This window comes from Uranotaenia lowii, chromosome 2, assembly GCF_029784155.1.
Source record: "Uranotaenia lowii strain MFRU-FL chromosome 2, ASM2978415v1, whole genome shotgun sequence".
NCBI classification, from domain to species: domain Eukaryota; kingdom Metazoa; phylum Arthropoda; class Insecta; order Diptera; family Culicidae; genus Uranotaenia; species Uranotaenia lowii.
This window is the reverse complement of record NC_073692.1, coordinates 193,811,559-193,836,558: the sequence shown is the minus strand read 5'-3', so window position 1 is coordinate 193,836,558 and position 25,000 is coordinate 193,811,559. Positions and strand designations below refer to the sequence as shown.

At 39.5% G+C, this 25,000-nt stretch overlaps 1 protein-coding gene across 5 annotated transcripts in view; it reads left to right on the top strand.

The window, feature by feature from the left end:
- LOC129750167 (cGMP-dependent protein kinase, isozyme 2 forms cD5/T2) overlaps positions 1-25,000 on the top strand; it is a 692,362-nt gene that overhangs the window by 637,187 nt on the left and 30,175 nt on the right. The gene's annotated exons all lie outside the window — the stretch shown is intronic.

The window sequence follows — 25,000 nt, the reverse complement described above, 5'->3', positions numbered from 1 at the left end:
CACTCCGTTAAACGGTTATTAAATTCATGAAATAGGTAGTCTCATAAGAAATAATTTTTAAAGTTTAGTGTTTTAGCTTTCGGTAATATGATGGAGCTCTAGAAAAGCAGTAGATTGAATTAGCAGGGCATCTGGTTTTCAAAAAGAAGTCTTGATAAATTTATTTAAAAATTTAATTTGAACTTTTTATTTTACAAATTCATAATAGGTAGTAAGTTGATTTCCTGAAACGAGTGTCTAACACTCTGATGAATTAAAATAAAACGAAAAAAGTAATGAATGTGTCATTTAATCCGTTAACTTTTTAAGAACATAGTAAGAAAATCATAAGTTGTATCTCTTCGTAGGAAAGTTGAATCCTTAACTATCGTTTTTGCACTCGTCCTTAAGGCTTCTCTGTGAGATCCGTACCGGAAAACAAAACTATCCGGAGCTTAGATTACTGTTGCGGCTTGCAGCCGCTCTGGACCTAGCCGAGCCATACATTTTGGCCAGCTCATTCTCCATCGTGATCAAATAGTCCGGGCACTCTTTGACGTGACTCGACAGCTCGCTCTTCGGAACAATGTGCATCGCATTGAAAGGGCATGGTTCGAGTTGCTGGCCGACGTACTGCTTCTTGCATTTGATTATGTGGTACGGCAAACGATACCGAATTATGCGGTGCTCTTTGTTGTATGGGCAGCAGACCAGTTCATCGTCCATGATGGTATTGTTACTGGAAGATGAAGGAAGTTTAGTGGAACAACAGGATGAGCAGTTTTTTCTTGGAAAATGGATATGATGTTAACTGATTTTTACCTTTGGTAGATGTAAACAGTAACTAAACCTCAGTTGAAGTTTTGTAAACCTCGTGGTAATCCGTAAAAATTGGAAAAATAGGAAATTCAATTCTCGTTTGCTTCGAAAATGGTCCGCAGAAAATGTTTGGCTACCAGACCATGGCAGAATCAAACAAAAAATAATTATATACCCGTCACTGAAAACGAATGAGTTCGAATGGTCCTGTTCTCACTCCCCTACATAAAGTTCGCTCTCAATAAGAGGTGCCAGGTGTCCTGATTTATCAGGATTTGTCCTGATTATCGAGAGACCATCTTGATTTTTGAAAATTTGTCTTAACACGTTCGTAGCACAAAAAAATCTCGGAGCGTGAAAGTAAAGCAAGAGAGCTCCAGATTAACAACGCGTGGCAAAACTGAGCCACTATCTTGCATAATTGAGCCGTCACCCTTATATGCTGGGTCCCATGGCGACAAACGTGTTAAAAGATGTCCTGTATTGTCCTGCACGCAGAAAAAGAAAGGGGGTTGGTTTCAACAAAACGTTTTGTTATTTTATTTTACAATATCGATGCAAATTTTTCGATACGTTTCACTAAAAAATCGATCGAAAATAATAATAAAATTTTGTAATTTTTACACACTCATTTTTTATTACTTACATATAAAATTTGATTGAATTCGAAATATAAAATCGGTTCATTTCAATAAACGTGTAGTTGGCCGAAAAATTAAAAATAAAAGAAAAAAAAAAGAAAATTAGCGGGAAAGATGAACAAATTTTCTCATCCGAACGGCTTATTCGTCGGTGCGGCTGGACCCCTCCGGATTTGTTCCACAACTCACAGGTTTGTATCATAAATTCAAGTATGGGTGAGGTACTTATTTTTATTTTTTTATGTTTAGGGACCGATCGAAGTCGAACCAATATTCGAAGCTGGTTCAGGAAGGAATGGGACCCTGCATTGAGCGAAGTAAGGCTTTCCATTATCCCCCAAGGCAATAGCTATTAGCGGTAATATAGATTGACCATGATGTGTAAAAAGGGAAACGATGACTTTCCCAATGATAAAAAGCATTTTGTATCAAATAAATGAGGCATAAAACAATTAATTGTAACCGAATTCAATTAATCCGAAAATCAATAACCATTTTGCTTTCTTTTGAAAAAATGAATTCAAATCATAAAATATGATTAATTTTTAACCTCACTTATTTTTTAATTTTAAGCTAAAAAGTTTTAGTGTGTTTTACCCAAAATTATTTTATTATTTTGACAAGTGTGATGGATCGTTTTCAAAAAGGGGGTATTTCGTTTTCAATCAAACGATAAGTTCAAATCAAATCGATACTTTTATTCAATGTGGCCAAAAATATATTTGTGCTTTTTCCCAACCAAAAATTTTATTATTTTCGTTCGAAATCTTATTGTTTCTAAAATAATTTTTTCTGCGTGTGATTTTCAAAAAATAACTCATTTGTAATCGAACTATGAGTACTTCAACAAATCGTGATAAAAGAAGCTAAACTCGTTTGACCGATGGTTATCTTCGGGCCTTAAATAACTTAAGTTATTTAAATGGTATCAGAATAGAGGTTACTTAATATATAGTGGAACGTTATCAGAGCAAACGCACCAATAAGTGAGTATACGCGGCCCGGTTTTGCTCATTTCAGCGGACCGGTTTTGGGATACACACTCTTTCGTGCACCGGGCGGTAGCATAATTATTTTTAAATTTAGCATTGCACTGAAAAAACTTTTGAGGAAAATCTAAATTTAAATTAATACGTACCGAGTAAATTTTCGGAGTCGTCAGTTTTTTGCTGAAATTTCGATGAATGTTGGTCTTAAAAGGGCCTGGGGGTGTTGGCAGTTATTTGACGGGATAGCTGCTATCCGTATCGTGAAGTCAAAGTCTACACCCTGGTTGAACATGCCATACAGAAGCAGCAAGGCCAAGCAGCTTCGAACACCAGCAATCGGGTCCGATGACGGATGCAGCAAGAACTTCCGAGCAGGATGTTTGCTTCGCTTGGCCTCGTCATCATATCTATAGGACACCGCTTTCAACCGGTGGTGGTTGTAAAGCGTTGAGTTTCCCTTACGGTGTTTCCAATTCCGTTTCACCCGTTTGCTGGATTATGATTAAAAACTTATTGAATTGTAGGACGACTTGATTGAATAAAATAAGTTCAGATAAGAATATATTTTCGAATAAAGCTCGATTTTGCTTTCAAAACGCCGGGCACTTATATTTCCTAACAAATGGACCCGAAAAACAAAATTCAACAAACCAAACAATTCAACTAAAATTCAACTTTATTTGTTTATTATATTTATATTAAAATTATACTTTTCTAAAAAATCTTCAACTTTTTCTATCCAACGTGCTGATTGAAATAATTGCTGCTCCGAAAAACTGGGTCCCATTAGTTGCAAACTTATTGAGAGACCTCGTTTCAAAGCCGAATTGGTAGGGACAGTACTGGAATGCTACCCATATTGGCCGGTTGGATACAAAAATCCTGCACAGCGCACTGGTCTCGATTATTATTACTCCAAGAAACTCCGAGTGACCATTTTTGGTCACAAATTACGATGCTTCAAGTTTGTTTATCTGAAATTGAGTGAGAAAGGAAAAAATGTTATCAAAATTCATAGGTAGAAAAAAATCAAAAACAGTATAAAATACAAAATAAATAACTCACCATCAGAACCAGCATTTACACTTTCTCGTTCAATTCCTGGAAAACCCCGAAAAAATGTAACGAAATTGCGAATTTAACTGGTTATTACAAAAAAATCCATCCACAATTTTAATCTGATACAATTTTTTTCTTAAAATAAATATCAACAAACATCTACACGCTGCGACATCTTTTGTTTAATTCTGCTCAAAACGGTAGAATTTTTTCAGTGCATGTTTGCTCTCGCCCCTTTCTAGTGAGCAAATTTGGTGATTTTGTCGGTCCCGACGGCATCGGCCCTATTTTGCTCACCTTCATACTAACCCCCGGTGCGGTATGGAAGTGATTAAACTCGTGAGCATTTTCACTTTGCTCGCGATTGCTGCGGATGCCCTCACGGGAAAATTGTGCCAATGATTTTATGATATTTAAATGGTTCGATATGAACTGCAGGCCTGCTCACGTCTGTTACATAAATAAGGGCGTATACAGCACCTGTATTTCGCCTTTATTACGCAATGTAATTAGAGCCGCATATGTTGTTTCCATAAATTCTTAAATCTAGAGTTAGTTTTGATTAAGTCGTAAGAACCATTGTAAACAAAATTCAGTTATGGGCTGCAAACGATTGGTAAACATCACCCAAAATAATCCGCACGTCGTGGCTACGTGAAAAACTACATAATTTTTATCCAATTGATTTTCACGTAGTTTCGACCAATACAACAGGTGAACGCACCTCAATAAGAATTTGTACTTGATTAAAATCAGCTACAATTTACGTGAATTTCAAGTGAGTTCGATACGATATGAAGATGAAGAATACATAAAATAATTTTAGTATGGAAATGCAATTGGGGTTCATTTAGTTAAGGCTTTTTTCCTCTGTTGATTTTAATAAAAGAAATAAAAGTTTTATTCAATTAAATTTATTTTCCCTACACTGCACACTGCACTTCTTTTACTGCACTTGTTAGCTGATTAACAATTAATTCGATTTCCGCTAGCTCTTGCGGCGCAGTTTACTTTGATTTCCAACATCCTGAAAAAGAAAAAACTTATTTCAGTAATAAATAAAAAAAAAATAGAAATGATGAATAACTCACCATTTGCGATGCGTCCATAATACCCTCTGGCATTCGTTCCAGCACACACGAAGCTCTTCCTTCTCGATGTGCCGGAACTTTTCTTATCGTACTACTTTTCGACCTGAGGAGAAAATATATTTTCTGTCAGCAGGGATCAATTTTTTTTTGCTTAGACTTACCCTTTTCTTTCGATCTACACGGGCGTAAAAATTTCAGCATCAGTACGTTGATAAGGTTTCGAAAAAACATGGAATAACATTCCAACTCAATCGCTCAAGCTGAACGGTTGTGTTCTCCCAACGTTTCGATCGGAGTGTGTTTTATTATAACTCGCTGCTTTTGTGAAATCGGACAGTGCAGTTTGTCCGAACGTGGTGGTTTGTTTTTCTACCGACCAAATCGTTTGCCGAATTCCAGAGACACAAAATTGAAATTGGCGTGAGTTTTATCTGGCCGTCATCATCGGTGCGAGTGTTGTCGCCATCGGGGAAGTGTTAATTGTTCCCCCGACAAACCCGAGTGTGGATAACGTGGGAGCTGTTACCGTTGGTTCCGGTGCTGTTTGCCGTGGGTAGCAGGATATAGGACGTCTCGGTGGATCGGTCGTTTGCGTTCAAGAGCGTCATCAGCAGCAAAGACTCAACTTGGTCGCCATCTTCTTCCAAAGAGGACCACGTGGTTGCTGAACAAAAGAAGATACATGCAATTGAAAAGTGCAAGAACCTTTGTAAGTCTCTTTTTTCATTTTTTCACTATTCTCTCGTCTATTTATTTCCCTGTACATATTTTGAATTTTGGTTGCTTCGGTCATATTTTAAACACGGGCGACATTCGTGTTCCCGTGCAAAAATATGAACGAAGGCGGGGGGTTAAACTCGTCATCGGTGGACGAAAAGGAAGTCATGTACGAGAATGAAGAGCATTTGGAGGATTCAGACGATGCTGGTCCCTCAAGTGCTAATCATTCTCGTACGTCCAATAATTCTTCATCACCCACAGATGACAGTGTAGCTCCTCGACTTCGAACCTACACAGATGGTTCGTCTTTTTCTGGGCCATGGGTGGTTTTCATCCGGCCCAAAGCTAACGGCAAACAGCTAAACGTAGTGCAGATCACTAAAGATCTGGCGAGGTGGCCCTCCGTAACCTGCGTTACTAAGGTGCGACCAAACAAGTTGCGCGTTGTCGTGGACAATCATAAATCCGCTAATGAAATTGTTGCCAGCAAATTCATTAATTTAGAGTACCACGTCTACGTTCCGTCTCGAAACGTAGAGATAGAGGGCGTGATCTCAGAAATGAGTCTGGAGGCTGGGTACGTTAAATCCCACGGCGTTGGTAAATTTAAGAGCCTTGATTCGACTTCGGTCGAAATCTTGGATTGCCGCCAACTCAATACTACCACCGTCGTAGAAGGAGTTAAAAAGTACTCGCCTTCAGCTTCATTTCGAGTGACCTTTGCGGGTACCGCCCTCCCTCACTACGTCTTGATTGACGGAGTTTTGAGGCTTCCTGTGCGGCTCTTCGTGCCTCGCCCGATGGAATGCAAAAATTGCATTAAATTGGGGCATACAGCTTCCCATTGTTGTAGCAAGAAGCGTTGCCCCAAATGCGGGGAGGTTCATGGGGATGGAGCATGCTCAGCAATAGAACAGAAATGTATCTATTGCGGGGGCTCACCTCATGACATCTCCTTGTGCGAGGCGTTTAAGAGCCGCTGGGATAGTCAAAGGCGCTCTTTGAAGGAACGGTCAAAACGTTCCTATGCCGCCATACTAAAGGGCGCGGCGCCTCCGATCCAACCGCAGTCCAGTAACATTTTCACAGTGCTGCCAGTTGACAACGAGGACACAACAGATGAGGAGAACCCGTTTATTTTTGTAGCGAACTCGCGAAAACGTTCAAAACCAACTACTAAGACCCCTAAGATTCCGAATAAAATCCCGACAATCAGCCCTCCAATCAACATCACCAAAAAAGTGATTGCTACAGACAAGAAAAAACAAATTCCTCCTGGATTCCGCGCGACCTTTTCTCCACAGAATAATTCAACAGCAGCTGGGACTTCAAAAGCTCCCGTTACTAATGCGGATTTGTCAGAATCAACTCATCAACCGGGACTTTTCAAGTTTTCTGACATACTTAATGGAATTTTCACGTTTTTTAACGTTTCTGAATCCATAAGAAGCATTGTTAGTGCAATGCTTCCTATGGTTAAGACATTTTTGAAGCAATTGATGCAAACTTGGCCCCTTCTTTCAGTGTTTATCTCTCTCGATGGCTAATTTACGCCGAGAGGTCGGAGATATCACTGTTTTACAGTGGAATTGTCGTAGTCTCGTCCCTAAACTGGACCCGTTCAAATTTTTACTTCATGAAACTAGTTGCGATATTTTTGCGTTGTCCGAAACTTGGCTTTCTTCACAATCTAACATCTCATTCCACGATTTTAATGTCATACGTCTAGACCGCGACGATTCTTATGGAGGGGTGCTTTTGGGGATCAATAAGCACCACTCCTTCTATAGAATCCACCTCCCTTTATCAGGAGGAATTGAAGCTGTTGCATGTCATACAACTATAAGAGGTAAGGACTTATGCGTTGTCAGTTTGTACTGGCCTCATAGAGTTGCAGTGGATCGACGTCACCTAGAGGACCTGTGCTCAGTGCTCCCTGAGCCAAGGTTGATCCTGGGTGACTTTAATTCGCATGGAACTGTCTGGGGAGAACAAATTGACGATAGTCGTTCTACTCTTATCTATGACATTTGCGACAGTTTCAATTTAACAATTTTGAACACGGGTGAAAAAACACGAGTACCTAAACCTCCTGCAAGACAAAGTGCAATTGACCTCTCACTCTGCTCAAACTCACTATCATTGGATTGCCAGTGGAAGGTAATCCCTGATCTCAATGGTAGTGATCACTTGCCAATCAAAATTACAATCACCAATGGGGTTAGCTCTTCAAACACAATAAATATGACATATGACCTTACAAGACACATCGACTGGAAAAAATACTCGGACGAAATAACATCAGCAATCGGTTCTACGAATGTTTTACCTCCTGCAGAGGAGTACCACTTTCTTTCACGTTTAATACATGAAAGTGCACTTTGCGCTCAAACAAAACCCATCCCAGATTCATCAGTTCCCCGAAGGCCTCCAAACCCATGGTGGGACCAGCAGTGTTCCAAGCTTTATAAGGACAAATCAAAAGCATTCAAAGATTTTCGGAAATATGGAACTCTCGTCCTTTTTGAAGTATATGTTTCCCTTGAAAATCAGTTTAAAAAATTGGTCAAGGGGAAGAAAAAGGCGTATTGGAGGAATTTTGTGGGTGGCTTATCAAGAGAAACATCCTTGAGTACCTTGTGGAGAGTGGCACGAAGCATGCGTAATAGATCATCTACGAATGAAAGTGAGGAATATTCACATAGATGGATATTTAACTTCGCACGGAAAGTCTGTCCAGATTCTACGCCTATACAAAAAATAATCCGGGATGTGCTTCCTGAAAGGTGTGGTCTGGATTCCAGTTTTTCGATGGTCGAATTCTCACTTGCCCTCCTCTCTTGCAACAATTCAGCTCCGGGTATTGATAAAATTAGATTTAACTTGTTGAAAACCCTTCCGGACGCCGCCAAATTTCGCTTGTTAAATTTATTTAATCAATTCTTGGAGCATAACATTGTTCCCCAAGAGTGGAGACAAGTGAGAGTTATCGCTATCCAAAAGCCCGGAAAACCAGCGTCCGATGCGAATTCGTACCGTCCAATAGCGATGTTGTCTTGTATACGTAAATTGATGGAGAAAATGATTTTGTTTCGTTTGGATAAATGGGTAGAAACAAATGGCCTCCTTTCAGATACTCAATTTGGGTTTCGAAGGGGCAAAGGGACAAACGATTGTCTTGCTTTGCTGTCTTCAGAGATACAAATGGCGTACGCAAAACGTGAGCAAATGGCTTCAGTGTTTCTAGACATAAAGGGAGCTTTTGATGCAGTCTCAATAGAGGTGTTGTCAGACAAGTTGCACTCCCGGGGTCTGCCTCCACTATTGAACAACATCTTATACAGCTTGCTTTGTGAGAAACATCTGAACTTTGCTCACGGAGATATTGCAATTAGAAGAACCTCCTACATGGGCCTCCCACAGGGTTCATGTTTAAGTCCACTTTTGTACAACTTTTACGTAAGTGACATCGATAGTTGTCTCTCTGAAGGCTGCACTCTAAGACAACTTGCAGATGACGGCGTGGTGTCTGTCACAGGATCTTCCGAGTCTCATCTGCACAGACCTTTACAAGATACTTTAGACAGATTGTCTTCCTGGGCGTTGGGGCTTGGGATTGAGTTTTCCCCTCAGAAAACGGAGATGGTTGTTTTCTCTAAGAAACATAGACCTGCTCAACCGAAGCTTCAACTCCTAGGCAGAACGATCACTCAATCGAGGTGTTTTAAGTATCTTGGGGTTTGGTTTGACTCCAAGTGTACCTGGAGAGCCCACATTGAATATCTGAAAGGAAAATGCCAACAAAGAATAAATTTTCTCCGATCAATCACAGGCACCTGGTGGGGAGCCCACCCAGAAGATCTTTTAAAATTGTATCGAACAACCATTCTTTCAGTGATGGAATATGGTAGCTTCTGTTTCCAGTCAGCTGCCAAATCTCACCTCATCAAACTCGAGCGTATCCAATACCGTTGTCTCCGCATCGCAATGGGCTCTATGCCCTCAACGCACAACATGAGTCTTGAAGTTTTGGCAGGAATACTCCCTTTGAAAGATCGATACAATCTACTATAACTTCGGTTCCTCATCAGGTGTGAGGTCATGAACCCATTGGTGATCGTTAATTTTGAAAGGTTACTTGAGCAAAATTTTCGAACAAGATTTATGTCTGTATACTATGTCCTCATGTCAATGCAGGTAAACCCTTCTTCGTACTCTCCAACTCGTGTTTTCAGCCCACACTACGATAATTCTTCTGTCCAGTTTGATTTGTCTATGCAGCAGGAAATTCGTGGAATCCCGGATTCGCATCGCCCACTTCTGATTCCAAGAATTTTCGAAGCTAAATATAGACACGTCGATGCTGACAAAATGTACTTTACCGATGGGTCTCTAATTGATGAATCAACGGGATTCGGAGTGTTCAACGAAACAACTAGCGTCTCTTATAACCTCCAGTCTCCATGCTCTGTGTATATAGCAGAGTTAGCTGCTATTCACTGGGCCTTGGACAGCATCGCCTCACGGCCTGTTGGGCACTACTACATTGTAACGGATAGTCTAAGCTCAGTTGACGCAATACGATCAATACGACCGGGAAAGCACTCGCCGTTCTTCCTAGAGAAGATACGGGATACTTTGAGTGCTTTAACAAGACGTCGCTTTCCCATTACCTTTGTTTGGGTTCCCTCTCATTGCTCGATAGTGGGCAATGAGAAGGCAGACTCTCTGGCAAAGGTGGGGGCGACGGAAGGTGTTGGAATATAATTCACTAAAGGTTCTCGCAGCAGCTCTAGTTGGAGCAGGAGCAGGAGCAGCTCAAAGCTAAAACACAATGAGTTTATTAGGGCAAAGTTTTACATAGGATTTTTTGTTTCTTACATTTGTCTCCTTTAGTACAAGAGGAGTATCCGTTTTTTGATGCCAAGTTATACAAATAAAGAGCATAGATTTCTGGCCTAGATTTTGAGAAAATACGTATTATTACAAATAATTCTGATACCAATAAAAGAAAATCTAACCTATATCGGCCCTTTTGAAAGGAATGCTCGACTGTGCGTGGTATCAGCCTTAGATCGGGTTTTTACCGATGTGCGCTAAATATTACAAAAAGTTAGATTTAGTCAAAGGTTCACAACAATTTAAAAAGGTACTCACGAATGGCACAAACAACTTTAACAACTAAAACTATCGTTAATTTATAAAATATACGCAGAGCGTCACTTGTCTTTCTTGGTTCGTCGCAAATTTTCACTTCTAACCGTTTTCTGGTTTGACAGTTCTTAGCGTGGCCGTTAGGTCTGTTCAGATGCAGCGACGTCAGGGATGCCAGAACATTCTCCACCCCGTGAATCCGGAACGGCCTCCGTATCACCTTGCTCGGATTCACCGTTACCTATCTCCATAACGGCCAGCTTCGCCACCGGTCTCTCGAGTCGTCCAGATGTCGTTTGTACTGCAACACGTCTGATCCTTCCATCCTTGTTCGGGATTAGCTCCACGATCCTTCCTCGGATCCAGGTACGCCGACTGCCTTCCGCAATATACACCAGGTCTCCAAGTTTAACCGACACCACATCTTCGAACCACTTGGACCGCTTGTTCATATTAGGAAAGTATTCCTTCAGCCATCTGTCCCATGTAGCATCAGCTAAATACTGCGAACGAAGGTAACTGCTTTGCAGTGCTTGGCTGAGACTGATTGGATCACGCATAGGGTCCTGATCTCCCGTGGAGTTACCCAAAAAGTGGTTGGGTGTCAACGCTTCGTAGTCGCTTTCATTCGGTGATTTCTGTTGTGGCCATCTATCAGCAGGTTCGTACAGGAATGATGGGCCATTAAACCAACGACCATCCGGTTTTGGATCCGTATCTTTATTCCACTTGGTCAAACAGTCAGCGATGTTCTCTTTTGAAGGGACCCAGTGCCACTGATCCGAATCTGTTAAGGTCAAAATCTCTCCGATGCGAACGGCTACATATTGCTTGAATCTTCGGTGGTCAGATCTAATCCAGGACAAGACGGTGGTAGAATCCGTCCAAAGAAATTTCTCCTTGAATTCCACCGTGTGGCTAGAACAAACGTTTACCATCATCCTAGCACCCAACACAGCGGCTTGAAGCTCTCTTCTGGGAATCGATTGCACCTTGAGGGAGGCCACCTTAGCCTTCGCCATCACCAAGCAGCATTTCACTTTTCCATACTCGATGACACGGAAATACGCCGCGCATCCGTAGCCCAATTCACTGGCATCGGTGAACACATGTAGCTGCAATGTTTCGTACCCTCCAGCATGATCTCCACCACAGTAGCACCTGGGGATCTGAAGGTTGTTGATTTCTTGGAGAAGCTTTGTCCATCGGACCCATTTCTCGAAAGCTTCATCCGGAATGTCGTCATCCCATTGTATGCCGCATCTCCAAAGATCTTGGAACAGCATCTTCCCGTGGATTGTGTACGGGGACAGAAGACCCAATGGGTCGAAAAGACTCATAATACATCGAAGAGCCATTCTCTTAGTCGGTCGTCGTTCGCCGCAAACATACGGCGCCAGCTCACCACGTAGGCTGGTAGGAAATTGGAAACAATCCTGCCGTGGGTTCCACTCCAGTCCAAGGACCCTCTCGATGTTATCGCCTCCTATGTCACTGATAAGTGAGAGCGATTTCTGTTCCGAAATCTCTCCGACTGCCTGTAGCACCGATTCATCGTTGCTAACCCAATTTCTCATGGTGAATCCGGCCCGAGCAAGGGCTCCTTTCACCTGAATCGCTCGATCAGCTGCTTCCTCAGAAGTGGGGGCACTATCGAAATAATCGTCCATATACATTTTCTCCTTGATAGCTGTAGTAGCTTTCGGGAAATCCTCCCGACACTCGTCCGCTATTTTGTGCAACACGTAGATCGCCGAACAGGGCGAGCACGTCGCTCCGAACGTCGCGACGTCCATAATATACACGTCGGGCGGTTGTGTTGCGTCGAATCGAAACAGGAATCGTTGGTAGTTTTTGTCTGCTGCTCTTATTCGGATTTGGTGGAACATTTCCTTTACGTCGCCACCAAAACCGATGCGCCACTCTCGGAACTTGCATATCACTGAATGCAGGGGGACCAGTAAATCCGGGCCTTTTAACAGTTGATTGTTGAGGGAAACTCCACCCACTGAGGCCGCCGCGTCCCACACCAGCCGTCTTTTGTTCGGTTTCTTCGGGTGCGACACCACATTCAGGGGGAGGTACCAGACGCGTTCAGCACTAATTTCTGCCAACTCTTCTTCGGTTGCCTTATGGGCATACCCTTTTGTCAAATAATCTCGTATTTGTTGGTGCACGTTAGCCTGGAGTTCGGGGTCTTTTGACAGCTTGCTCTCTAGGCATTTCAGACGTCTCTCAGCCATGTACCGGTTATCTGGGAAGCACACTTCATCTGCTTTCCACAGCAAACCAGTTTCGTATGCACCGTCACGGAACACCGTGGTTTCCTCTAGGATCGTTTTACATCGCTTATCTTCGGCAGATTCAAGAATCGGCGCAAACGGGTTCTGGGGTTCCTCCAGAACGAAATGTTGTCGGATGAGGTCGTTAAGTTCTTGATCTGCGTCGCAGTGATGGAAGTTAACTCGTACAGAGTTCTTGTCATTTCTATCTCCTGCCTCGTTAGGCCCATAGATGGCCCATCCGAGCAATGATCTCACGGCAACAGGTTCGCCAGGTTGACCTTGCCGACTTTCGATTGGGGTTAAAATGTCAATGTTATCTAACCCAATAAGCACTTCAGGCTGCGCATCGTTAAATGAACTGATTGGAATATCTTTCAGATGTTCATAACGATTAGCTAATTCGTCGTAGCAGAGGGTTTGCTTCGGTAGCTCAAGTTTCGAAACCGTGTGTGCGGTAAAAGAATGTTGTTTCGGATCTCCTAACTTCGAGATCATGCATTTAATGAGCTTGGATGAATCTTCGTTCCGGGTTACACCGGAAGTCCACTGTAGTTCCAGCGGATGCCTTTTTCCCTCTATTCCTAGGCGGCGTGCTAATGACGATTCCATCATGGTCAGTGATGACCCTTCATCGTAGAATCCAAAAGTATCGACAGTGCGATTTCCGTTGTGCAGGGTAAGTGGAACTATTCGAAAGAAAAACGCTTTTCTGAATTCGTTGTGGGAATTACAAACAGATTTAACGACTGTTGCTTCTCCCTTTTTGGCTTGCGCCGGAACATGGAGCAACGGATGGTGCTGAACTCTACAGCCTTCGATGTTACATCGGATTCTTGATTTACACTTCCAATTACCGTGCTCATTCAGGCACATTTCGCACAAATTCCACTGGCGTACTGCACGCTTTCTTGAATCGAGATTTAGCTCTTGGAACTTCGAGCAGTTCCGAACCCGGTGATCTATGCCACCACAGATTGGACATGGTTTACGTTGTCTATATTCTTCCTGGTTTCCATTACTGTTAATGTGAGCATGGAAATGTCCCTCTTTCTTCTGCGACGGTTTTGCATACTTCGCTGTCTCAGGTTTCGGCGGTACAAGCGTGGTAACCTCACAGGCGTCCTCGGCCAATTCCTCCATATACTGGCCAAATTCCTTCAGCGTTGGCTCGGGGAAGGAGCGTTTATATCTCACCCAAGCAAGCTGATGATGAGCAGGGAGCTTCTCAACCAATTCGCTGAGCAAATCGGGATTCGATAAATGAGCTCGTAGACCTGCAGCCTCTAGCTGGTCACAAAGGTGCTGTACAGCTGTGGCAAACTTAATAAGGCTATCTAGACGCTCAGATTTTGGCGATTCGAGTTTGCGCACTTTAGCCAGCATGTTCCTTACAAGGATTTCGGGCCGTCCATAAAAACGTTTCAGTGTTTCCATTATCTTCGGCACGCTGTCAGGAAATGTCAATTTTGTTCTCACTGCTTCTCGAGCCGCCCCTCGCAGGCTTTCTCTAAGACGGACAAGATTCTCAACGTCTGAGAAACCGCAGGCAGCATTGGACGTTTCGTAACTATGGAAAAATATTGGCCACTCCTCAGGCTCTCCGGCAAACGCAGGTAATTTTCTGGGCCAGACTTGGCGAGCCAACACTTGTTCTGCAGACGGACCAATATTCAGGTTGGCAAACGCTACCGGTTGTGGGAAAGGATTTATGGGTTGCTTTGGAGGTGGTACTTCAGGAATCAGGTTCATAATTGGCGCACGGATTCGTGCCGAGTGACTTCTAGGTTCGGAATGAACTGAATTCGGATTACCCGGTTCGACTATCCGAGGGAACACCTCTTCCGGATCGTTATTATTTTCCTCCAGCTGATTGCGCAACCATTCCTCAGCCTTTTGACTTCCACTCGGCGCTGATTCGGAAACACTTTCCGATCCCGAATCCTCTACTAGCTTCTCTTCGAGCTGATGCTTCTTCTTCAAGAAAGACTCCTCTGAAGCGAGCTCTTCTAGACGGATAGCCCGTTCCTTTTCTAGGAAACGCATTTCCTCTCTCATACGGCGACTTTTAATTTCTCTTTCTGCTACCAATTTGGCCAACTCAAGTTCGGTCCGGATGCGGGCGCTGGATGTAGTAGATCTCACAGATTTGCCGGCACTTCTCACGGACGAATCTTTGTTGGATTCCGCACATTTCTTCCTAGCTCCGTTCTCAACTTCAGCCCTTCCTATTCTCGTTGAACTGGAGTGAGGAGCCTTTGATCGCACGATGGGTGTGCTGAAATCGGTGGTGTTTACGGACTCCGACGGGTCTGCAGAAGGTGGTGTGCATTTAGTGCATCTCCATGGGCGATCCTTTACGCCGGGAGATTGATTCGCACAACTCAGATGCCACCAGCCTAAACAATTATCGCACGACACCATTCTCCGTTCCACCGAATTAGGTCTGTTGCATCCACCACAGTCGAATCCATCTTGGCAATCAATTTCCTCTTCCGAATTGACCATCTCGAAATCTTTAGGGTTTTCGAAAATCTTTGAGGATGTTGGAATATAATTCACTAAAGGTTCTCGCAGCAGCTCTAGTTGGAGCAGGAGCAGGAGCAGCTCAAAGCTAAAACACAATGAGTTTATTAGGGCAAAGTTTTACATAGGATTTTTTGTTTCTTACATTTGTCTCCTTTAGTACAAGAGGAGTATCCGTTTTTTGATGCCAAGTTATACAAATAAAGAGCATAGATTTCTGGCCTAGATTTTGAGAAAATACGTATTATTACAAATAATTCTGATACCAATAAAAGAAAATCTAACCTATATCGGCCCTTTTGAAAGGAATGCTCGACTGTGCGTGGTATCAGCCTTAGATCGGGTTTTTACCGATGTGCGCTAAATATTACAAAAAGTTAGATTTAGTCAAAGGTTCACAACAATTTAAAAAGGTACTCACGAATGGCACAAACAACTTTAACAACTAAAACTATCGTTAATTTATAAAATATACGCAGAGCGTCACTTGTCTTTCTTGGTTCGTCGCAAATTTTCACTTCTAACCGTTTTCTGGTTTGACAGTTCTTAGCGTGGCCGTTAGGTCTGTTCAGATGCAGCGACGTCAGGGATGCCAGAACAGAAGGCGACACGTATCCACGTGAAATCGTCTTCAACGAATTCTACTTCTTGGTACGAGAAAACTCTATTGTCAACTGGCAGCGCAAATGGGACGAGGATGAGGATGGTCGGTGGCTCCACTCGATTATCCCAAAGGTAAGCCTTAAACCGCAGACACCAGATACCCAGACTGACCACTGAAGGCTGATTTTGGCGCGTGTTCCGCAGCGCTATCTACGGGTTATCGTGAAACTAACGGCCACATACACAAAAGAAAAAATCTCGAAATATCACACACACATTTGCATTGTGCTATTTGTTTTTTTACATATAGCGATGAACACGGTCGTTTTTGATTACCTACTTTTGATAGAAAAAAATAACACGATATATTTCGAAAAACCACCAAAGAACCGTTTTTGAATTGGAGCGCATTAACCAAATGTGGTTAGAATTCAACCATAAAGCTTATAAAAAATACATCGACTTCGACAGAAATGAAAATTGAATGAAAACTTGAGATTTTCTGCACCACTTCCTTATTGTGTTGTGGTTGAAAAATAACCATTTTATGACATCTTTGGCTTCATTTGTGAAGATCACTTTCAACTGCAAGATTTCGTTAACCCCGAAAACTCCGTTAAGGGTAAGTTCAAGTTTTCCGAGTAGAAAAATATTGTGACAAACCTAATTATTTGTAAATAGTTATAAAACGATCTAGGACTTGTTGAGAAAACGACAAATGACATCGTAAAAACATTTCACTAATTGTATATTGCAAAACTACAGTATATTGAATGTGACTTTAGATTATATTACTGTTTAGAACTGTTTAATCAGTTGAATGGACGAGATTCTTACAAAATTTTATTGAACAATCGGTTTCAGTTAGAGTTCCTCAAAACCCTTCACCTAGCCGAATTACCGCATTTATAGAAGTTTACAAAAACTGAATGAAACAAAAGTAGAGTTGATAATTACAAAATTTGTAAAGGAATGTTCTGTTAACAGAAGAAGCTTAATGAAAATCGCAACAACGAAATATACCATTAAATCACCATCTACAACAAAAACCGGTGTCAGATTTTTATTTACTTTTTTCTCCAATAAATCCTAAAACTTCCCTTTCTATGAGAAATTTAGTCACATTCGAGAAATGTCTTCTTTTCGAAATATCTAACTAAACTTGTATATCAAACTAGCCCTTTTACCGCCCACTAGATGAGGCAGTTAAGGAAAAATTTGTTTGGCTTCGAGATGATGCATTTTCCTGCAAATTTAGTACAATTTCTAACAAAGAGCGTTGGTTGACATATTGATGATTCTTGACAAACAATCTCAATTATCCGAGTCTGTTTAGTAAGAATAGCTCAGCTTTTCCTGTTCTGTTGTTAAGTTATTCTTATATTCTTATTTTTTTGGTTATATTTCGAACCATTTTTTGAATATCGCACGTGTAATTGATTTTATCCATGGGTAAAATTAAACAAACGTGAATTCGTCACATCCAAATCAAAACATTAAATGAATTCACTCACACAGACATACACTATTTGACATTCCATAAAACGACAAGAAAATAAAAATGACTTTCGTTTGCCTCAAGATAGTACTGTTCTTTTACCATTCAAAATTCGTTTTGGTGGTGTGGAAAAGCATTGAAATCGATATATAAGTTTAGTTACTGCGAAATTATTTCTTATTTACTGGGCATCGGTTAAGGAACATTAAAATGACCCTTATTCAAAATAATAATTTTTTGAAGAATAGATCCATTTAGTAAACTAATTACTTTCGAAATATGGTTTGAACAAAACTTTGAATCAAAGAATTTGGTTCAATGTCAAAGGTGAAAAAATTTCGGAAGCAAAGAGAAATGGATTTGAAACATACATTTTGAAATATTCCAAATTCAGTGCAATTTTTCAACAATTTTTTTTCCGAATAAAAGATTTGTAGCCTGGACAATATATTCTATATGTGAAATACAAATTTCAAAGTTGTTTTGATAACTTTTGAAGCAATTTTCTGTGAATTTTCAAGATGTTTCATACGACGTAATGAAAGCTCACGCGAAATGGTCATTACAGTTGTTTTTTTTTTGACATTTCTCACGCACATTTGAGCAGGAAAAAATACCCGGTCGACAAACACGGTCGTTCCTGAGGTTATTTTTCCAAAAAATTATAAATTTTAGTGAAATTATCATTTCACTATATCAGGAACACTTCCAGCGGCTTTAAGGACTCATCAATACATTTATCACATTTAAATATTATTCAATATATGTCAATAACTTATTTCACTCCCCAACCCTATCTAGGTACGAGCCAAGAAACAGTTAAGATAAATTATAATTCAAGTTTTTCAAGGAGTTATATATAGTTTGCCTTTTTGGTCGCAGTCAACCTTTCAGATTAAGACGAAAAATTTCGAACTCAATGAATTACACTGAGTAACAAAAAAAGATTTTTTGAAAATAGTCCAGGGTTTTCCAACTGAATTAGACTAATATTGACGCCCTGAGTCCGAAAATGACCATGGTTTTGTTCAATCAGGTCAAACCCCCTATTACTAGCATATTGAAGCGTATATAGCCATATGGCTGTATCTCAAAAAGTTGACCTGATACAGCAAAATCAATGTGATATTCTAACTCAGGACACAAAAATTAGTCTAAATCAACTGAGAAACCCCAGACTATTTTTTGGCTGTCACCCAGTGTTATTTATAACAGACATTATAATTTTCATATTGTTACTCAGCCGGATAAATTAATTTTGAAATCAAAACTGAATCTCAAAATTAATTGGCTCTGAACTAAAGACCGCTATAACGTTGCCTTTTTTTATCTCAATCGATCAACAGTCATTGTTTGTATAACATTCATCTCTTATTATGATACAGAAAATTAAAGTAAACTATTAACATTGAAGACAAAAACGATAATGAAAATATTTGAGATAGAATTTCAAATACTTATAGGTGATTCAATCAAGACGGTTTTCATTTGGCTTGTTAATTATCAAGTGTAATTTTTTTTCTTGATGAAGCACAGTAGTTTCACGATGCCCCGACAGATGGCGTATGATTCTGGGCGACTTGTCGTTGTATGGATTCAAGCGTCACTGATCAGTCTGGGTATCTGGTGTCTGCGCTTAAACCCTGGTTTAATAGGTTGGACCTGAGTCGGGATTTTATTCGTATATTTTCCCGTCTCATGTCCAATCATTGTTCCTTAGACGCGGTACTCTATCGTTTTGACATTGCTGGCAGCAATTTGTGTAGTTGCGGCCAAGGTTACCATGACATCGAGCATATTGTTTGGTCGTGTGAGGTCCATCTTGTCGCCAGAACGAATTTAATAGACTCCCTTAGGGCCCGAGGAAAACCATCTAATGTTCCAGTGAGAGATGTACTAGCTGTGCTAGATTTGGACTACATGTTCGAAATCTACCTTTTTCTAAAAGCTATCGACCTTCGTCTATAATTTCCTTTTTATTTTCATATTTCCCTTTCTATCTTCCTTTCTTCTCTCACAAAGTGTTAAGTTAAGAAAACAATTGTAAACAACAAAATCGATTTTGGCTCTTTAAAGCCTAAAGGTATGAGCCGTTTCAAATAAAGAATTGTTAAAAAAAAAAAAAAAAAACATGGAATAACGGAAAAAACGTCCAACCCAATTTTCACAACCTTAACAAAGCTCAACAATGATTGATGCCAGCTCTTATTCTGATAAGAATTTACAACCAAACGTTTGAGAAAATTGCCCAATTGATTTCAGAAGCCCTTAGACTTTACGTGAAATTCATGAGGAAAAACATAAGTTACTCTGGATTCACGTAGAATCGATGGGATGCTTCAAAAGTTCAGTTTACGTGAAAAATACCGTAAAATAAATTTCCAAATTATTTTGGGTGATGTATTCTGTGTTAGTTAAAAACTTAGTTTCAATTGTTCAATTAATAGCTGTAATAACATGCTTTGAATTTAAGACGTATGATGACTTTCTCATTTTTGAGTGCAACATGGTTTTAACGACTTTTTGCGTTGGCAAATTGGAGTGAATGCAAAACGTCGCAAAACAAAAATTTGGCGAATCGGTTCATAGGTCTTTTTGCATTTTTGCAGGAAAATAGGGAAAGTTTATGAAAAATTTGAATATCGTAGAAGATCATTGTTAGAAAGAGTGAATTTATATATCCGAATAGTACAGCTGGCTTAAATTGATAACCGGGTAAGTAATATGAGTGGTACTTTTTATTTGTTGAAACGTTCAGAAATTTTTTACCTCACAACAGTTGCGTCCAAGGATTGGATAAGTTGCGCACTTCTTGATTGGTTAACGGAGAGAATAACAAATAGTATAAGTCCAATATAAACGTTCCGGATGGACAGCCCCGCACAACAGCGATTCTGGGAACATTTGAACGGACACTTCCCTATAAGTATTTGCGTTTCGATTGTCTTGAGCATTAATGTCCTGAAAAATCTTGATTTTGATTTTTTCTTCGCGTTGTCCCCGTTGTCCTGATTGACAAAACCACCTGGCACCCCTGCTCTCAATACACGGAAACAATTTGCATTATAAAAATTTAAATACATTTTCCGTTCTTGCCCACAAAAATGAGTTTCAAAACAATTTCCGTTAAAAAAAATCATCAACAAAAAACAAATTGTAAGTATTTATTATAAGCTAGTTTCTTATGAAAAACATATATCTAGATTATCACATTTTTCAGATTCTGTGTAAATTTTAAAATCGCGCTGATGAGAGTTATTCCGCTGCAACACCACCCGAATAGACCAAGACTATGGTTCTACATTTAATAAACAATGATTTTCGTCTTAACAATGAAAAACAACGTAAAATCACAATCTTTTCACAATGTAAAATTAGTGTTGGATTGTGAAATTACCGTTCATTTGGTGATAACCGTGAAATACATTGTAAATACATAATGTTTCACTGTATGTTTTAACTATTTTGTTGGGACTTTAAGATGAGCGTGCACAATTTGTTGTTGTGAAAATTTTCAATTTTTGTGTTTACACGTGTGTGATTTGTATTAAATTATTTATTTTTTTTTATTAATTATTTTGTTAATATTGGATCTATTCGAAGAGACATCATGATTTACCTAATCAAGGTAAGTTTCCATAACAATTAAATTGAACAACAGTACATGACTCTTGTCGTTTTTTCATTTACAGAGAGTTAGATTTTCAATCCAATTTCTTAAACCTTTTCTTGAGGCTTCGGATGTGGACTTCCTTCGGATCTATGTCTCCAAAAATCGGAAAGACCGGTGTTGAGATTACAATCGAATGGTTGGAACAACCACCATGGAACCTGTATGTGCCTGCATCGTTGTTTGAGTGGTATAACTTTCCCAAAGCTTTCCTGCAAGCAGTATCGCAGTTATGTTACGGGAGGACATATTATTAGCAGAGGATAGAAGTTTTTGAGTAAGTGAGATTGTTCATTAAATAATTTATTTAATAAAATGATATAAACCAATCCATTCGTTGATTAAATGCGATCTATTGAAATGATGACGACCTTAAACAGCAAAAAAAATCCCACCATTAACGAACCTTGAACAAACATTTTTATTTCAGCGGGTGAACAATGGAATTAAACGGATTTCCATGGTTTTACTGTGAAAAACTGGAAGCTGTTATAACCATGAACTTTATATTTTTTGACTTTCCAGTGCATGGGAAATCGCCATTTTTTTCATGGTCACGCTGCATAACAATACCCCTTTTTCATGGTTATTTTCGTCAAAACGATGAAATGTATGGTCGAAAACTTTGAATTCCAATGTGCATTCACGGTATCGAGGACGATAATAATCATTGTGTAAACCATACAAATCATGGTTTGTGAATATGAAATTCATGGTTTTTTCACGGTGCAATCCTATTCGGGCAGGCAATCGTGCATGAATGTTAAATACCTTATAGAAAAAATCTCAATTAATCTAATTTAGTTTCAACTTATGTGGTTTGGAAAAAAGAAAGTCAAATTTGGTTATCGATAAAGCTAACGCACGTACGTACACAGCAAATATTTTTTTGCTGGAAACCAGCGAAATTTTGCTGGTTTTTGTCCCGCTGACTTTCCAGCAAAATTTCCAGCAATTTAAATTGCTGGAAAAAACAGCAAACGTTAATGCTGGTTTCCAGCAATTCAAATTGCTGGAAAATCAGCAATCCAGATTGCTGGAAACCAGCTATTTCTTTCAACACAACCGGCTGTATTTAGTATCAAATTTATATTTCAATTCAAATTTAAATTTTGATTACTGGCTGTACATAAAATGAGCAATAAAAACAATTATTTTCTCCCAATTTTTAATAAAGGGATACATTTATTTCCAGAAACACGTTTTTTTTTCAATATTCTATATATAGCATCGGCTTTGGGGAGGCAGCTTTGTGCCAAAGTGTTGATCATCCGCCACCTGTAAGAATAATTTTGATTAGAATCTTTTATAGCATATCTACCTGTCCTATAAAAACTCACCCTTGACTTGATATCTTGTTGCTAGAATATAGAGGAAAATAAAATAATTATATTAATCTAACCAAATTTCATAAAATAGAGTCTCACCTTGCTTCAGCGTACGGAAACAAACAGACTCCAATTTGACAACTCGATTGCTGATTTTCCAGCAAACTGAATCAATTGCTGGAAAGTCCAGCAATTTGAAAACTGATTGCTGATTTTTCAGCAAAAATGACAAGAACACAATCGAATGCCGGAAAATCCAGCAATTCGAAAACCGATTGCTGGTTTCCAGCAAAAATTTGGATTGCTGAACGATTCCAGCAATTTTTTTTGCTGGAAATCGAGGCAAAAATTTACAGTGTACGAACCACGTGCTTCTTGAGTTAAAAATTTTAATATTTTTTTTTAAATTAAATTCTTCCGCGCTCCAAACTCAATTTGAGGTTTAAACTGCTGACCAAATTGAAACTCCTGTTCGAAAGGTTGAAAAATAAACATAAATGGTTACACATTTTGAAGCGTGTCGATATTAGTTTTCAGTTCTTCAACGGTTTTTTTTTTTTTTTTTTTTTTTTTTTTTTTTTTTTTTTTTTTTTTTTTTTCTTTTTTATTTAGAAACAAGATCCGAAGTTTAAAGTTATTTATTCGAAGCCCTGGGAAAACAATTATACATATTGTTATTGGCCATTTAGAATGAGTGTAGCTGCTGGTGCCCCGTCAGGGGCGCCGAAAGATAGTGATTTGCAAAATGGCGAACAAAGACTGAAACATGTGAACAAAGATGGCGGAAAGAGATCTTTTGAGAAGTGCCTGTACACACATAGTGACAATGGCCCGTACAAAGTGGTAGTGGAAAGAACGGAAGAAGAAAAGGAAAAAGAGGAAGATGGAAAGGAAGAAGGAAAATCAGTTGGAATTAATAAAATTAGCGTCGGTATGGTTTTGAAACAGAACGGTTTCACAAAATCCATTTTAGATATCCGGAAGATTGGTCGGTCTAAGGTTTTGGTGTATGTAGAAGATTGGAAAGAAGCCAACAGGTTGGTAAATTGTCGGAATTTGTCATTGAAGCGTTATACGGCGTATATCCCGAAAAGTTTCGTTACCGTTAAGGGTGTGATTAGTGGCATACCAGAAGATATCGATGTAGCGGAATTGAAAAACGAAATAGAAACAACCAAGGAGTTAGTTGAAGTTTTTCAAATGTATCGCGTGGTCAATAAAAAAAAGGTACCAATTAAAAAGGTAGGTGTCATTTTCCGTTCAAATAAGCTCCCAGATACGGTGAGAATTTATGCAGTAAATATGAGAGTAGAAGCTTACATAAACCGAGCCGTCATGTGCTACTCTTGCTTGCGATATGGGCACATTGCAGATAACTGCAAAGGTAAGAAAAGGTGCAATAATTGCGGCAACATGGAAGGAGAAAATCACGACTTGGAAAACTGTATCAACCAGACTAAATGCGTCCACTGTAAAGATAACCATAGAGCATCCGACCCAAAATGCCCTGAACGAAATAAGCAGACGGCCATTAAGAAATTGATGGCATGCCAAAACCTGACTTACCAGGAGGCTAAAGACGAGTTTAGGTTGGAAACGCGAAACGGTTTCGATGTGCTTTCCAATATCAAAGATTTCCCAAGTATATATGGAAGCTTTGCGACGGTGACTGCCAAAAACGTTAAGACCATACCCAAATTACAAACAAAATCTAGGAAAGTTCTGACGATAGGGGAGAATAACAAACAGAAGTCTAGGACGAATATCGAACACTCAACGCAAAATAGCGAAAACATCACTGACGAAACAAATAAAGATCTTTTCCAATCCAAGAAAAGGAAAACAACAGCTGTACAAGAAAGAGATGAAGACAATAGTGAACAACAGATGCCCGTACAACAATATGTTGAACTACACAGAAAAAAAATCTGAATCCTTAACAACACTGAAATTGAAAACCTGTATCATTACATGACGTGGAACACGATTTATTGATGTAAATTTACAAATTAAAAAAAGTTGAATCCTTAACAGCACTGAATTCGTATGACACAAATATTACTTGACACGGAACGCGATTATTTGATGTAAATTTACATCACATATGATGTAAATAAAAAGAAGCATCACATACGACGGAATTTTCAGTGCGAATTAAATATTACACGTCTTTAATATTTTACATGTCATTAAATTTTACACGTCTTTTGAAGTTTACAGACGTGGAATATTCAACTCGCACTGAAAATCCCATCATATGTGATGCTTCGTTTTTGTTACATCATATGTGATGTAATAGAAATAGAAATTTCTTAAAATTACACGACATGGAATGTGATGAGGACATTGAATTTCAATTTATTAGGATCAGACAAATTTAAACAAAATGTCAAGTCAAAGTCGTGCACCAAAAAGTATTGTTTTAAGCAGTTTTCACGCGATTAAAGTTCCCAGAGATCTTCGTGAAGCAGGAAGCGGTTCTGGAAGCAGCTCCAAGTTATTCAACTTTGGATCCGGTCTTCGAGAAAAAATAAAAGTGTGAATGTGACTACTTATATAACAAATTGTGAGATTAAAAAAATCATCGTCACCAAATGAAATAAATTAAATTAATAACAAAAAGGTTTTATTTTTATTATGA